Source organism: Gossypium arboreum, chromosome 3 (genome assembly GCF_025698485.1).
Source record: "Gossypium arboreum isolate Shixiya-1 chromosome 3, ASM2569848v2, whole genome shotgun sequence".
In the NCBI taxonomy this organism is placed as follows: domain Eukaryota; kingdom Viridiplantae; phylum Streptophyta; class Magnoliopsida; order Malvales; family Malvaceae; genus Gossypium; species Gossypium arboreum.
Window position 1 is genome coordinate 126,908,565 of NC_069072.1, and position 14,627 is coordinate 126,923,191.

A 14,627-nucleotide genomic window follows, 5' to 3' on the forward strand; every position below is an offset into this window, starting at 1 on the left:
ATTGACATAACCATAAACTGATTCATAACGTAAAGCTTATCCAAATCGAATCTTCTTCTTGGTGGTGATAAAGCAAAAACCCTGAAAATCAAACTCCAATTTACACACACCATGGCTTTTGCTGTCATCAACCGTTCAACGTTAATACTAGGTGATGTTTTCTTTTGGATAAATTACACCAACAGTCACTCAACTTTGAGGTAACTGACAAAACAATCACCTAGGCTTCATTTCAATCACTCAATTTTAAAAAAATAACAAAACAGTCACTAATGTTATTGAAAAGTGACAAATCGGTCACTCATTAACGTTTTTCGTCACAGGCTTAACGGAATAGCTGACATGGCCAGTTAATTAGCTGATGTGGCCAGTTAATTTGTCACGTAGGACAAGTAGTCAAAGGGTAAAAAAAAAGATGAATGGACATTTTCTCTGCATTTCTTCTTTTTCTTCTCATCTTTCTCTTCATCTTCTTCTCCTTCAACCTCTTTCTCTTTATGTTTTTTTCTCCCAAGATCTCTGCAACAATTGACTTTGGATTATAGACCAGCTGTTTTAGATCTTCAAGCTGCAAACACAGAAATAGAAGGAATCTTAAAGTTATACGCTAAGGTTTTAATTTATAGAAGTGATCAAAATTGGACTTGCCTTCTTTTCCAAGTCTTCGGCAAGACCAGCAAGTGTTTTGATTTCTGCTTCTTTATCTTTGACAGATGAAACAGTCTGATAGCCATTTGAGGACTGTTGTACACCATCATCCAATTCAGAAGCAGCTACAGATGATGTTGATTATGAAGAATTGTTTACTTCATTTCTAAGCCTCTCCAACCGAGACTTGCAAACTGAGATGGCTTTCTGACAGTATGGAACTGCTTCTTGGGGCTTTGAGCCAATTTCCAAACACATACATATTCGAAAATTTCTAAATTAAAGGGTTAAGTAACATATATAGAATCTAAGCGAAATTGAATAGTGGAATTAGGAAAATTCACATTTATTTTTTGACCAGTATGCATTCATTAACCAAGATACCACATTATTTATTTCAACCTAGTATCGAGTGCTACATAAAGAGTAATAATCCCAATAATATAGATATTTCAACCCTATCAAGGATATAGTTCAGCTATTTGATTGTGATCTGGTTCAACCAGCTGTAGCAAAATGGATAGAGCTTTCTGGTTGTCACCAAGTGAAGATTCAATGTCCTCTAAAGAAGCATATCAGAAACAAAAAACTGGTGTTTTAGATGAAATAAGATGCTTAAAGAAAAAGCTATTATCAAATCGGTAGAAGGTTCCTCCCCCGACCTATTCCCAGCAAGCATACACCAAGGGAGAAAGAAGATGAAGAGAAAGGAGAAAAGAACAAGAAAAAAAAAGCATAAAGAGAAAGAGGTTGAGGGAGAAGAAGATGAAAAGAAAGATGAGAAGAAAAAGAAGAAATGCACAGAGAATGCCCAATCATCTTTTTTTTTTTTTACTCTTTGACTACTTGTTCTACGTGGCAAGTTAACTGGCCACATCAGTTAATTAACTGGCCATGTCAGCTATCCTGTTAAGCCTGTGATGGAAAACGTTAATGAGTGATTGATTTGTCATTTTTCAATAACGTTAGTGATTGTTTTGTTATTTTTTCAAAGTTGAGTGACTGAAATGAAACCCAGGTGACTGTTTTGTCAGGTACCCCAAAATTGAGTGACTGTTGGTGTAATTTATCATTTTCTTTTTTTCCTTTGCCGGCTTAATATCTAATATAATTCTGAATAGATATTAAATTTAAAAGATAATAATTTAAATGAAGATAATCTTAAAATATATAATTTTTTTGACACTACATATTATTAATTTTTAAAATATATAAATATTATTATATACTCATTCATATACGATTAATACTATAATCGACTTTGTTACTTTAGGTTGATAAAATTTTAAATAAAATTTTTAGGCTTTAAACATTTTGATATTGTTAAAGTATGTGGACTCATTTATTAAGATTAATCCGTTTCAAACAATTTATTTTGAAGATTAGATTAGTTTGGATTACGATTCAATTCATTGAATTTTATAGACTGGATCCGGATAGCATTGAGGACATATCTTGAACAATCCGCCTTACATTAATCTTTATTATTACATTGTATATTGTTATTTTAGTTGTTGTTTAACAAGAGAAATAATTATAATTTATTTCTAATATGTTAGCTAGTCTCAAAACTCTTATATATTTGAGATTTGTATAAGTTTTGTATCGAGTATTGTGAGCACATATCTATTCATTGTAGAACATATTTTTTAGAGTACACTTAATAGGGTAAACATATTTTACCTAAGTTCTTAGACTTAGAGGAGAGTGATCTATCTCTTTAGGTACAAAATTGAGGTTGTTATACCAATTTGTGATAGAACTTAAGTCGCTTTTAACTCATTTGGTTACTTATGTAATAACATCAAGAAAAAGCTTATTTATTACATTATTTATTGTAATAGTTAGACATAAAATAAAATATAGCTAATACAAATTTAAATTTGAGATTACAAATATGAGTAAATTTTTTGTAAAAAATAACACATCTTCAAAATAAGCGAAAATTTTCTCTGTTCTTCTCGCAAATTAAGCCATATGAGTGGCTAAAAATGACCAATTGAAATTAGTTTATTACAAACTCATATATTAAAACATAGTAAAAAATAATACTCGTACTAAATATAACATTGTTATACTATATTTAAAGATAATAAATTTAATAAAATCAAATTGTATAAACAATCGTACGTACTTTCTTTTTCATCAAAATGCCACTTTTAGTAACCACTACAATCATAATTCCATTCAAGTAATTTTTTTTTCTTAGCGTCCGTCTTCCCAAACAAATAATGCTGATCACCAAATACAAATTCTAGTGTCTTGATTTTATTTTTATCGAATTTCCTTTTCATACAAAATCGTAAAATATTTTTATAAATATACCATTATTATCACTCCAATTGATGAGGCATAAAATTCCATATATTAAAAGATTAATTTTAAAATTTTAAATCTGTTTATAATAAGAATAGCAACAGGTTAGAATATTTGTAATTTTAGATACTTGAATATGTAAATCTGTTTAAAAATTTAAATCTAAATATTACTATCTATATTCGAATATGAATTAAATATCATTATCTCCAAGTGTCTTTATCAATAAAAAATTTCAAATTCAACATTTTTAATCATTTGCTGGATATTCAATCCAAAAAAATCTAAATTTGAAGATACTAAAATTAAAATTTTAAAAATAATATTAAAATAAAATAGAAATTGATTTTAGATAAAATTTATTCATAATTAATAATAATTAAATAAAAATAAATTAATTGAAGTAGCTAAATAGAAACAAATTAAGCATAATGATTTCATAACAATATAAATATACCTAACAATTTAAATATAAGGATTCCAAATAAATTATAATTATATATATTATAATCTACCTCAGTTAGTTTCATGTTTAGGGTTTAAGCTTACATATCATTATATAAAAATGTATATTATAATATCATAAATCTATATAGAGTTACATATCATTAATAATCTACCCTAATTATATAATAATAATTGTATATATATTCTAATCTACCATAAAGTTAGTTACACATTCAAGGTTAAAACTTATATATCATTAACATAAAAAATTAACATTATAATAATATATCATTCAAAAAAATTATAATAATATATGTAATCTCCCCAACCCAGCATAGACATTAAGCCCGAATTCGGAAGATTACATTTATCATCAAAATGGCCTAGCAAAACTATCGGGGTCACTACAACAAAATTGTTTTTTAGCGGCGTTTTTTTAGGCCTTTAGCGGCGTTTTTACAAGCGCCGCAAAAAACGCCGTTATAGAAAAAAAACGCCGCTAAAAGTCATGATCTTTAGCGAAGCTTTCCCCACAAACGCCGCTAAAGGTCATGATCTTTAGCGGCACTTTATCCACAAACGCCGTTAAAGGCCATGACTTTTAGCGGCGCTTTTTCTACAAACGCCGCTAAAGACCATGGTCTTTAGCGACGCTTTTCCCACAAATGCCGCTAAAGTCATGGCCTTTAGCGGCACTTTTCCCAAAAACGCCGCTAAAGGTCATAAAATTTTAAAAAAATAAAATATTATAAAAATATTATAAAGTCATGAAAAATATAAAAAATTAAAATTTATTATCAAAATATTGAGAAGAATAATATCCATAATATAAATATAAAAATTTTCTATTAAAATTCATTATTAAATAAAAATAAAAATAAAAATATAGAATCAAAACTAAAATAAATAATAAAAATTAGATTAAATATAAATATAAATAAAATACAACAAGTCCAAATACAACATCTTGTTTGCAAACCTAAACAACACTGAAAATGCAAAGGTCTTTTATAAAAGACAAATTGCTAAGTTTTGAACTAGGAATTCTAATACCTTGGAGGACAATGCAAAGTTTAAACTTCATAAACTACACTCTCATTAAGACAAGATGCCAATGAATCTACAAACAGAGGGGAAAAAATATTATAGATTTGAATAGTCTGAAAGTGCCTAAAGGATTTTTGTATACTACTCCAGTCTGTTAATGCAGAAGTCATTGAAAAGGCTGTGCATAATATGTACCTACAACATACAAAATAATGTAACGTGAAACCCAAATCCGTTAACTACAAAATTGCAGGAAAAGAGAGAACAGCTTAATATTTTGGTTAATTTGGTTTTTTTTCTTTTTTCTTTTTTTAACGAAACAAAATTAACCTTCAACATTTTTTCAATGGATAATTCTACATATACAACCAAAATATCAAAACAAATCAAAATCTAGAAGCACCATACAATGAAGATATTAATCACCATCAGATGTTAAATTAACACATACTAAAAGTTCAAAACAAATAAATGAAGGTATAAAACTTAACAGGACTAATCCTAACTAATAACCAAAACAACATTCAAATATCAAATTTTCTTAAAATCTCTTCTGTTAACCAAACTGAATTTTTTATGGTTAACCAAACAACTGAATTTGGTCAGTTAATTTAGCTAAAAATAAAAGAATATTAGCAACAAATTATGTAGCAACAAATTATAAATTGAATTTCAGGACCATGTCAAATTTTCCTAGAAAACTTCTAGTCAATAAAAATTTTGAGAAAGCAATCCAAAAACTCCAACACTCAAATAAACTACATATGAAAACTACATACAAATTGTTTAAGATAAGGATTGATGTATCGGTATCTTAACCTCAGTTTTCTTCAAGTAACCAAGTTACATACACTCAACACCTCAAACAGATTATGAAGGTATAACCTTGTAATGACTTACCTTGATTGCAGCACCAAAACATGACTCAGCAGTTGTACTACTCGGAAACTCTGTCAAATGATAGAGGAAGTAATACTTCGTAAGAATGAATTCAGTGATGAAATGGTACTGAAACACCCTCAACTGGCATGCTAATACCAAAGAATAAATTCAAGACTCTAAAACCCACCTGGTACGCTAATTCTCTAGTGTGACATAGAACAAGTGCAGCAGCTTGCCCAGCAACAGGTTCAATTTGCTGAAGAGTTGATAGAACAAAAACAGCTGTTTTCCCCATTCCAGATTTTGCTTGGCAAATCACATTATGCAAATTAAGTTGCTGCAAATCCACAGCTACTGATGAAGAACCATCTTCAGCTGAAAAAGAACAAAAGAAAATACATAAAATGTGTTAAGTTCAAAAGACATTCATAGCAGATAAAGATGGAAACACATTCAATTGAATACACTATAATGTTGGACTAATATGCAATTTCTGTACCAAAATTTACTCCCAAAACAAAAATATTTATCGCATACCCAAAGTTCTACTAAGAATAAACTATCTAGAATAGCAGGAAGACCTGAATTCATTAAAATATATATATGTATATAAATAGGAAAAGAATGCAAGATAATGACACTAAAATAAAAAGAACCAGACCGAGTTCTGACACTAAAACCCACTGAAAAATTAAGGAAGCAGTGGTCTGAAAACTAAAACAGAGACGAAAAAGGCAAAGACAAACTTGTTCTAAAGCTGAAAACCCTAAAAAAACCCACTGAAATAGAAGTAGATAAGAATAGATCAGAAAACTGAAAAAAGACATGAAAAGGAAAAGACAAAGTTGTAGGAGTGACTCTCAGTTGCTTTTACAAAAATTCTCTTCCTACATTCCTGCGTGCGTGTTTTTGGCCTATAGTGAAATTTTTTGCTTCTAATTGATTGATTCAAATATATATATAAATCATAATTAATATAAAAATACATATAAATTGTTATGTTTAATATTTTAATATTTTTATTAAAAATAACAATTTAACACTAAATTTAACACTAATTTGAACTGATATTATTTAATTGATTAAATTGCATCAAGCCTTGCTTATGGTGGATCTGATTTTTGAGCCTTGAAATTATATTTATTAGTTAAATAAAGTTGAAACTAATTCAATAAATTTTTCCTGCAAAAAGTTATAACTTCTGTGGTTAATTCTTTTAAAGTGGAAATTCAAAGCACATTATACACTCTACACGATTCATGTTATTTCCTCGCATACCAGATGCAGAAGATGAAAACCCTGCAACAGGATGACCTCCATTTTCTCTCTTTTGTGCAGGTTCATTAACCGTTAATATATTGATTCCCAATGCATTGAAGGAAAAATTACTTTATATGGTAACCTTAAAGATTAACTATATCTAAAGAAAGGTAAGATGAATTTACTAACCTCAAGATCAGTAGCACCATCACCAATCATGTCTAATGCCTTGTATCCCTTAGCCTGGAATTTTTTTTTGGTTAGACTTGGAAAATGAACTTTTAGCCGGCCAATAAAAAAAAGCCACAAGACTCACCTTTCTTATTTTTTGAACAGCAGTAGCTTTTCCTCTACTCCTCGAAGTGAGCTCATTAGCATCAAATCCCAAAAACTGTTTTCTTGCTGAATTCCAAGGATTGATGCAACAGGCTACAAAAATGCTTCTCAATTAACTATTTTCTGGCAGTAGTTGGCCAATGGTTAACCATTGGAAGATTATATTAGTATACAATAACATGGCTCTCTCAATAGTAACGAACTTACATGCTATACAATGACTCTTACTGATGACAACATTACCCATATCACACTTTCATAATTTTATATCTAATTGGTTTTTCAGAAGTCACCATTTGCTGCATGTGTAATATCTAATGTCAAGTAAGGATTTCCATTTCGTGTTTTCCAGTTTCCTACATTCAAGTTTCTATTTTCAATATCATCAAAATATTGCAAGTGACTTCAGATCTGCATTTATCAGAAGGGCAAACGAAACCACATGAATGCCTTAACAGAACAAAGTAAAACAGAGATGGTCTTTCAAGCATTTAGTAGCATAGTTGCATACATTGATCATTTGGCGGAAGCCCTCGGAAATTAGATAAACATCGGTATTCCTTGCCTTCAGCTTCTTGACTAATTCTTCAATGCCAGGCGAAATCCTAGAGATCAGTAAGAAGAATAATGAACTAGGCTATCAAACATCATGTCAAAGAGAAGATTAAAAAGAAAGGAAAACAAGAATAAAAAATCATTAATTCATTGAGGAGTTGATGCCCTTCAGTAGTCATTATAACTTGTATGGGAATTAAGGATTATCAACCACATAAATGCTACCTAGAATATCAAACACATTGAAGAAGATGCCAATAAGCAAGGCTGGCAATATTTGAATTGAAGAACTGGAGAAATTTGATAGCCAAGATAACAAACCCTTCCTTTATACTTCTTATCACATTACAATCAACAAGTTAATATGTAAAATTTTGGAGCAATTTCCAAACTAAGAGACAGACAAAAAGAGACCCGCAAGTCAAAGTTTCATGTTTCATGCAAATCAAAGTTCTAAAACCTCAAGTCCAAGTACTGCAATGAACATATATTCCATATTTCAACTAAATCCAATGAAGAAAAACCCTTAAATCATAAAAAACACATACATACACACACAGAGAAATACCAATTGGACTGATAGTTGATACTCTTTCAGTTGAGACCAAAACTGCTGGTCCTTGTACTTCTGGTTGCTCATCCTAACAAAACAAAACAAAAATATACACCTACTCATCCCGTGCCCCAGATATTCTTTAAGAGCTTAGACTATCATTTAATGGAATAAGGAGAAGAATCATTCTACCTTAACATTCGCCAAAGCAATTATATAGTTTTAGATGAACTATTGCTGCCAAAATTGTGCAAATAATAAACCAAGCTCAAAATCAGAATCAAGAGAAAACAAAGGTGTACCAATTTACGAGCTAAAAACAGACAGTAACTATGAAAATATTAGCCACAGAACATGCTTGTTAGATATATCAAAAATCAACAAATACTATCTCCGTGCGATGATTTTAGAATTAAAAAGAAAATGAGATCGAACATAAAATATTTAAACAAAAAACAGAGATGATGCTGCCTCCATCCGGTTCAGACAGATCTAGCTTAGTCAATCAAAAATAAATCTCAAACCCACAAATACCCATAAAGATCTCAATGAACACCAGATCAAAACATGCAGATATATCAAAAGGCAAACAGAAACCCAAAAACCCAGTATGGGATCAAAAGAAAATTTTTATTAAAGAAATCAAATCTAAAGAAAATGAATAAAAGAAAGGTACCAAATGACTAAAGAGGATGACTTTAGAGCCATGACCCATCAAATACTTGATGGTGGGAACAGCAGCACGGATCCTTGTGTCATCTGTATGGAACGTTCTGATCGACTCTAACAAACACTTTCTTTCCCTTCAAATCAGCTTCCTTCAAGTCCCCAACACTTTTCTTTGTAGCCATGGTAGTAGTACTTCTTCAACAACAACCAACCGTATAAAAAATGCTACACCCGAAAAAAGGATTAGAGAACCGATCTGCAAAATCAATAAGAAAATGGGAGTATTCAAAGTGAGAGTACTTACGAAGATGAGAGAGGCGGATATATCTAGACAGTGAAAAGAAACGAAGGATCGAGAGAAAAACAGTAACGAGAGAAAAAGAGTAGCTAAATTTTATTTGGGGGATTCAGGGCGAGCGACATAGATGAGAAGAAGAGGGAGTTTGGGAGTGAGCGGGATTTTTTTGGAAGTGAGCGGGTAAGCAAAATTAAGCTATAATGGCCTTTTTTTGGTAAAATTGTGGCCTTTTGTGGCGTTTTCAAAACAAACGCCACTATAACTCAAATTTTTTGCAGCATTTTTAATAAAAACGCCACTATAGCATAATTTTAATTTTTTTTATTTTAATATATTTTTTATTTTTTTCTTTCAGAATTTTTATGCTGAGATTACTATTTTTGGAATTTTTTAATTTTAAATATTAAATTTTTAATTGAAATATGGACTAAAATATTAAATTTTAAGTTTTTATTTTTAATTTTAATTTTAAATTTTAATTTTTTTGAAGATTTTATAACTTTTAAATTATTGTATAAAAAACAAAAGGAATCTTCAACAAAAATAAAATGAAATCGATGAATTAAAAATATAAAATGACACAGCAAATTTAATTATTTATCAAAATAAACGAGCCGTGTAGCAGAAAATGTGGTAGCTAGAATATGATATTCAAGTAAAATAAGATGAACATGGTGAATGTAGTTACTAACCTAAAAGTGAAGTCAGCCTTGTTCAGAGGAATTGACAACCTCGTTGAATTCACCAAATATATTCTGGACAAAGAGGGGACACTCGACGGCTATGCAGCAGATGCACAGGGCGAAGGCGATGGAGGAGATGGGTTGCGACGCAGGGGCGAAGGCGATGGAGGGGATGGGTTGCGATGCACGGGGCGAAGGCGACAAACGAAAATGTTTAAGTTAGAACTTTATTTTGTTTGTAATGAAACGGCGCCGTTCAAATCGAATTTTGAGATTAACATACTACCCATGGCCATTAAACCTTAAACCATAGACCTTAAATCTTAAATATTAAACCCTAAACCCAAAAATAAATTTAATCAATATTAACTACTATTGCTTCCATAATTTATTATGAACATAAGCTTTTACATTAATATCTATGTATATACACATCAACATCCATATGGTGTTTTTTGGGGTTTAGGGTTTTAAAAGTTATAGATTAGTGTTTAGTGTTTTTAAGGGGTTAGGGATTTTAGGGGTTATAGATTAGTGTTTATGATTTTTTTGGGTTTAGGATTTTAGGGGTTATATGACTTTTTGCGGCGTTTTAAGCAAAAACGCCGCTATTGCTCAGTTTTTTAGCGGCGTTTGACCAAAAACGCCGCTATTGCTCTGTTTTTTAGCGGCGTTTGGACAAAAATGCCGCTATTGCTCTATTTTTAGCGGCGTTTGACCAAAAACGCCGCTATTGCTCTGTTTTTTAGCGGCGTTTGGACAAAAACGCCGCTATTGCTCTGTTTTTTAGCGGCATTTGGCCAAAAACGCCGCTATTGCTTTGTTTTTAGCGGCGTTTGACCAAAAACGCCGCTATTGCTCTGTTTTTAGAGGTGTTTTTGATCAAACGCTGCTAATGTATAATTTTTGTGGCATTTTTTGATAAAACGCCGCTAAAAACGCCGCTAAAACCCTATTTTCCTGTAGTGGGTTTAAAACCATTTGTTTTAATTTTTGAAGAAAAACATAGCGTGTTTCTAAAAGGTACAATTTAATTTCAAAAACAAGATGATTTTAGTGATCGTTTTGCCAAAGTTAAATTCCAATTTTATGTATGTTTACATATTTATTTAAATCTCATTTACCTAGTCATGTAGCAAAAAGTGATTTTTAACCTAGTTTTAATGAAAATTAAATTTCATGTATAATTAACTCATAATTCATAATTCAACATCCTGATTTCAAATTATATGTCATGCATTCCAAATCAACCCAAAACTTAAATCACATGCCACAGTTTGAATAAATCAATATAGTTGCAAATAATAGAATTTATAAAATCTCAATACTATTTATTAAAATTATTGTTTTCGAGCCGAGACCTTTCGAATGTTGAGTCTGTGCCCTAACCTTGCGGGTTATCTGGAAAGATAAAAATTATAGTGGGGTGAGCTTTAAGAAGCTCGATGTGAGTCCTATCACAAGAAAATTAGTGAAAATTGTAGATGTAACATACATAATAACAATTTTCATAACAAACACAATCATATAACAATTCTCAGAATCAGTTTTCCTGATTAATACATCACTATAATAATATTTCAGAATACATAGTTATGCATATACATGCTTATGAATGGTGATGCAATTTTAATTTTTCAGAAAAGATTCCACTTAACTCCGTTACACACCACAGTAAGAGCTCCCCATAACTCATCCATCCTTATACATCACGTTGTAGATGAACCACTCATTGTTATAGATGAACCACTAGTCATTGTAGATGAACTGTTAGTAATAAAAATTATGAATGAACCACCAAAGTTTTCAAATAAGAACATTTCCAGACGAGTTGTCAATACATTGTGGATGAACCACTAATCATTGCAGATGAACTGCTCATTCTTCCTTTGTTCATATCATTCCACCCCATGCAATGCAATATAACATGCTTGTAACAAATCAATACGGTAGCAATAAACAAGCTTAACGTGTATTCGGTTTAACAATAGCAGTAGGCATGTATTATTTACATATCATGCTTATAACAATAATAATTCAGCCCCTCAGATCATAGATTCCAAATATACATATTATCAAGGATTCAATTGAGTGAAATAAAAATCTAAAAATAATTTGGGGACTATACAGAACTAAATAGAACAATTCACAAATTTATGGGCAAAGCTTTAAAACAGGGGTCACATTGCCATGTAAGAAAGCTAAGACAGTGTGGGAGGGTTACATAGCCATGTGGCCAGGCCACATAACAAACTGTGGCCATATGAAAATCGAAGTACCCTAACGTAAAACAAAAGCACATGGTCGTGTCATCCACACGCCCATGTCGTCCCTAAACATACACACGGTGTGCCCCGATTCACTTGGTAAAGAATACACACATTTCACCGCGTTGCCAATTGACGTTCCTAACGCTCGATTCTGATCTGATTCACCTAAATCCGATCCTTCAAACAACATTTACACACAAATTAACTGATGGTTTCAAGATTTGACAAGATTAACAGAAGATTTGGCAATAACTGTAAAAATTGATTAATCGGACGTAAGATTAGCATTAGATATTAATACTACCAAAGTTCAGGATCTAAACATTGGAAACAAGATGTACTTACAGATTCTTGGAAAAGGTAGGGATGTTATTGAAAAAATTATAAAATTGATAGAAAGAATGATAGAATGAATGATGATTTGATTCAAGAAAGCAAAATAATTATCACAAATTAGGATGAAAATATGGTGCAAATATGAGAGAAAATAGGAGGAAAATGGATGAAGAGGAATTTTACTAAAATTTTGAAAAGAGAAAATCCTAATCAAAATAGGAATAGGAATGAATAAATAGCTAGGGTTTGTAAACCCTAGGGCAGCAACGGTAAATATCCCAAAATTTAACCGAAAATAAAATGAATGCTTTTGAGGAAGGAGTGACTCGAACCGAGGGTCACAATGGAGGGAAGCTAACTTTTAACCATTAGGCCTAAAGCCTATTTCTTATTCAATTTTAATTCCTGACTGTATATATTTTAGGTGTTGCTTTTACCCTAGGTTGTCAAAAATAAAAGAAAGGAAATGGGAGGAAATGAGCTCGAACTTAGGTCTTTAAGGAGGATTCTCTAAAACTTTACCATGAAGCGTAATTCATTTCTTATCTATCCATTTTAGGGTGGAAACGATAAATATCCCAAAAGTTGGTCAAAATGAAATGAATACTTTTGGGGAAAGAGTGGCTCGAACCAAGGGTCACCAGGGAGGAATGCTAACTCTTAATCATTAGGCCTGAAGCCTATTCTTGTTCAGTTTTAATTCCTTACTGTATATATTTTAAGTGTGGCTTTTAACTTAGGTTGCCGAAAAAAAAAGGAAGGAAATGGGAGGAAAGGAGCTCTAACTTGGGTCTCTAAGGAGGATTCTCTAACACTTAATCGTGAAGCCTAATTCAATTCTTGTCTATCCATTTCAATGATCCCCTTATATTTTAGGTCATGACAACTCTCCCCTCGTTAAAGAAATTTTATCCTTGAAATTTACATGATTCAAACAGATGAGGATAATGTTAACAGATTGAGTCTTGTGGTTCCCACATAGCCTCCTTGGTGCCATGGTTTCGCCACAGAACATTAACTAATTGGATTCATTTCCTTCTTAGAATTTGTATAGGTTTCTCCTCAAAAGAAAAATCGGCCTCACATCGATCTCTTCGATTAGAACAATATGGAAAAGGTTGAATCGGTTTTATCTCAACATGGAGACATGAAATACATCATGAATATGGTCCAACTCAGGAGGTAATTCTAATTGGTATGCCACTCGATCGACTCTCTTAAGAATTTTGTAAGGTTCAATAAACCTAGGACTTAACTTACCTTTTCGACTGAAACTCAACACTTTCAGGGAGACTTGATCTCTGACACTATATTTGATGTCCTTTCTCTTTAGGTCCGTATACGACTTCTGCTTATTTGAAGTCACTTTCAATCTATCCTGAATTAATCTAATTTTTCCCTCGGACTCCTCTACCACCTAAGGACCCAAAATTTTCCTTTCACCTAGTTCAATCTAACAGAGTGATGTTCGGCACTCACAACCATACAAGGCTACATAAGATGTCATTTATATACTTTAACTGAAATCTATTATTATAGGAAATTTCTACTAGGGGCAAATGTTCCTCTCAACAACCTCAGAGTTCAATAATGCAGCCCCTTAGCATATCTTCTAAGATCTAGAAAACTCGCTCGAATTGTCCATTAGTATATGAATGGAAGGTAGAACTAAAATCCAAACAATTACCTAGTGCCTTATTTAGTTTCTTCCAAATTCGAAATGTAAAACGGAGATCTCGATCTGAAATAATTGATACTAGTACTCTATGTAGTCTTACAACCTTTGAAATATATAACTTAGCCAGAATTTGTAAAAAGTAATATGTATGAAAAGGTAAGAAATGAGCTGACTTAGATAATCGATCTACTATCACCCAAATTAAGTCTTTCTTAGTGGGTGTTAAAAGTAACCCACTAACAAAGTCCATTTTTTTCACTCCCACTTCTACTAAGGTATTTTAATTGGTTACAACAAACTAGAAGTGAACTGGTGTTTAGCTTTCACTTGCTGACACGTTAGGCACTTAGCTATAGAATCTGTCACTTTTTGTTCCAGTCTAGGCCACCAGTACAGTTCCTTAAATCCTAATACATATTATTTCTTCTTGGATGCATAGCATACAAACTAGTACGCACTTCCTGAAGTATAGACTATTTTAGACCCTTATCATTCAGCACACAATATCTCCCTCGCAAGCATAGAACCATCAATATTAAACTCAAATTCCTCATTTTTTCGGTCTTCCACCTTCTCAATCCATGACAACAGGGACACATCTAATGTCATTTATCTTTAATTTCCCTGACCAAGGTACGTGTCACTTGTT

General features: G+C 31.7%; 1 long non-coding RNA gene across 6 annotated transcripts; it reads right to left on the reverse strand.

Moving 5' to 3' along the window:
* Positions 1-4,309: 4,309 nt before the first annotated feature.
* LOC108461450 (uncharacterized) lies at positions 4,310-9,237 on the reverse strand. 6 transcript variants are annotated; one of them, XR_008280230.1, is made up of 10 exons: positions 9,018-9,237; positions 8,721-8,938; positions 8,237-8,281; positions 8,060-8,132; positions 7,448-7,541; positions 6,917-7,029; positions 6,790-6,843; positions 5,528-5,715; positions 5,359-5,408; positions 4,310-4,653 (listed from the first exon to the last, which is right to left on the reverse strand). It is a non-coding gene; the product is annotated as an uncharacterized LOC108461450 (long non-coding RNA). The 6 variants fall into 6 exon arrangements; XR_008280233.1 differs by having other exon boundaries at positions 8,040-8,132; XR_008280231.1 differs by lacking the exon at positions 8,237-8,281 and having other exon boundaries at positions 6,917-7,059; positions 9,018-9,236.
* Positions 9,238-14,627: the final 5,390 nt, after the last annotated feature.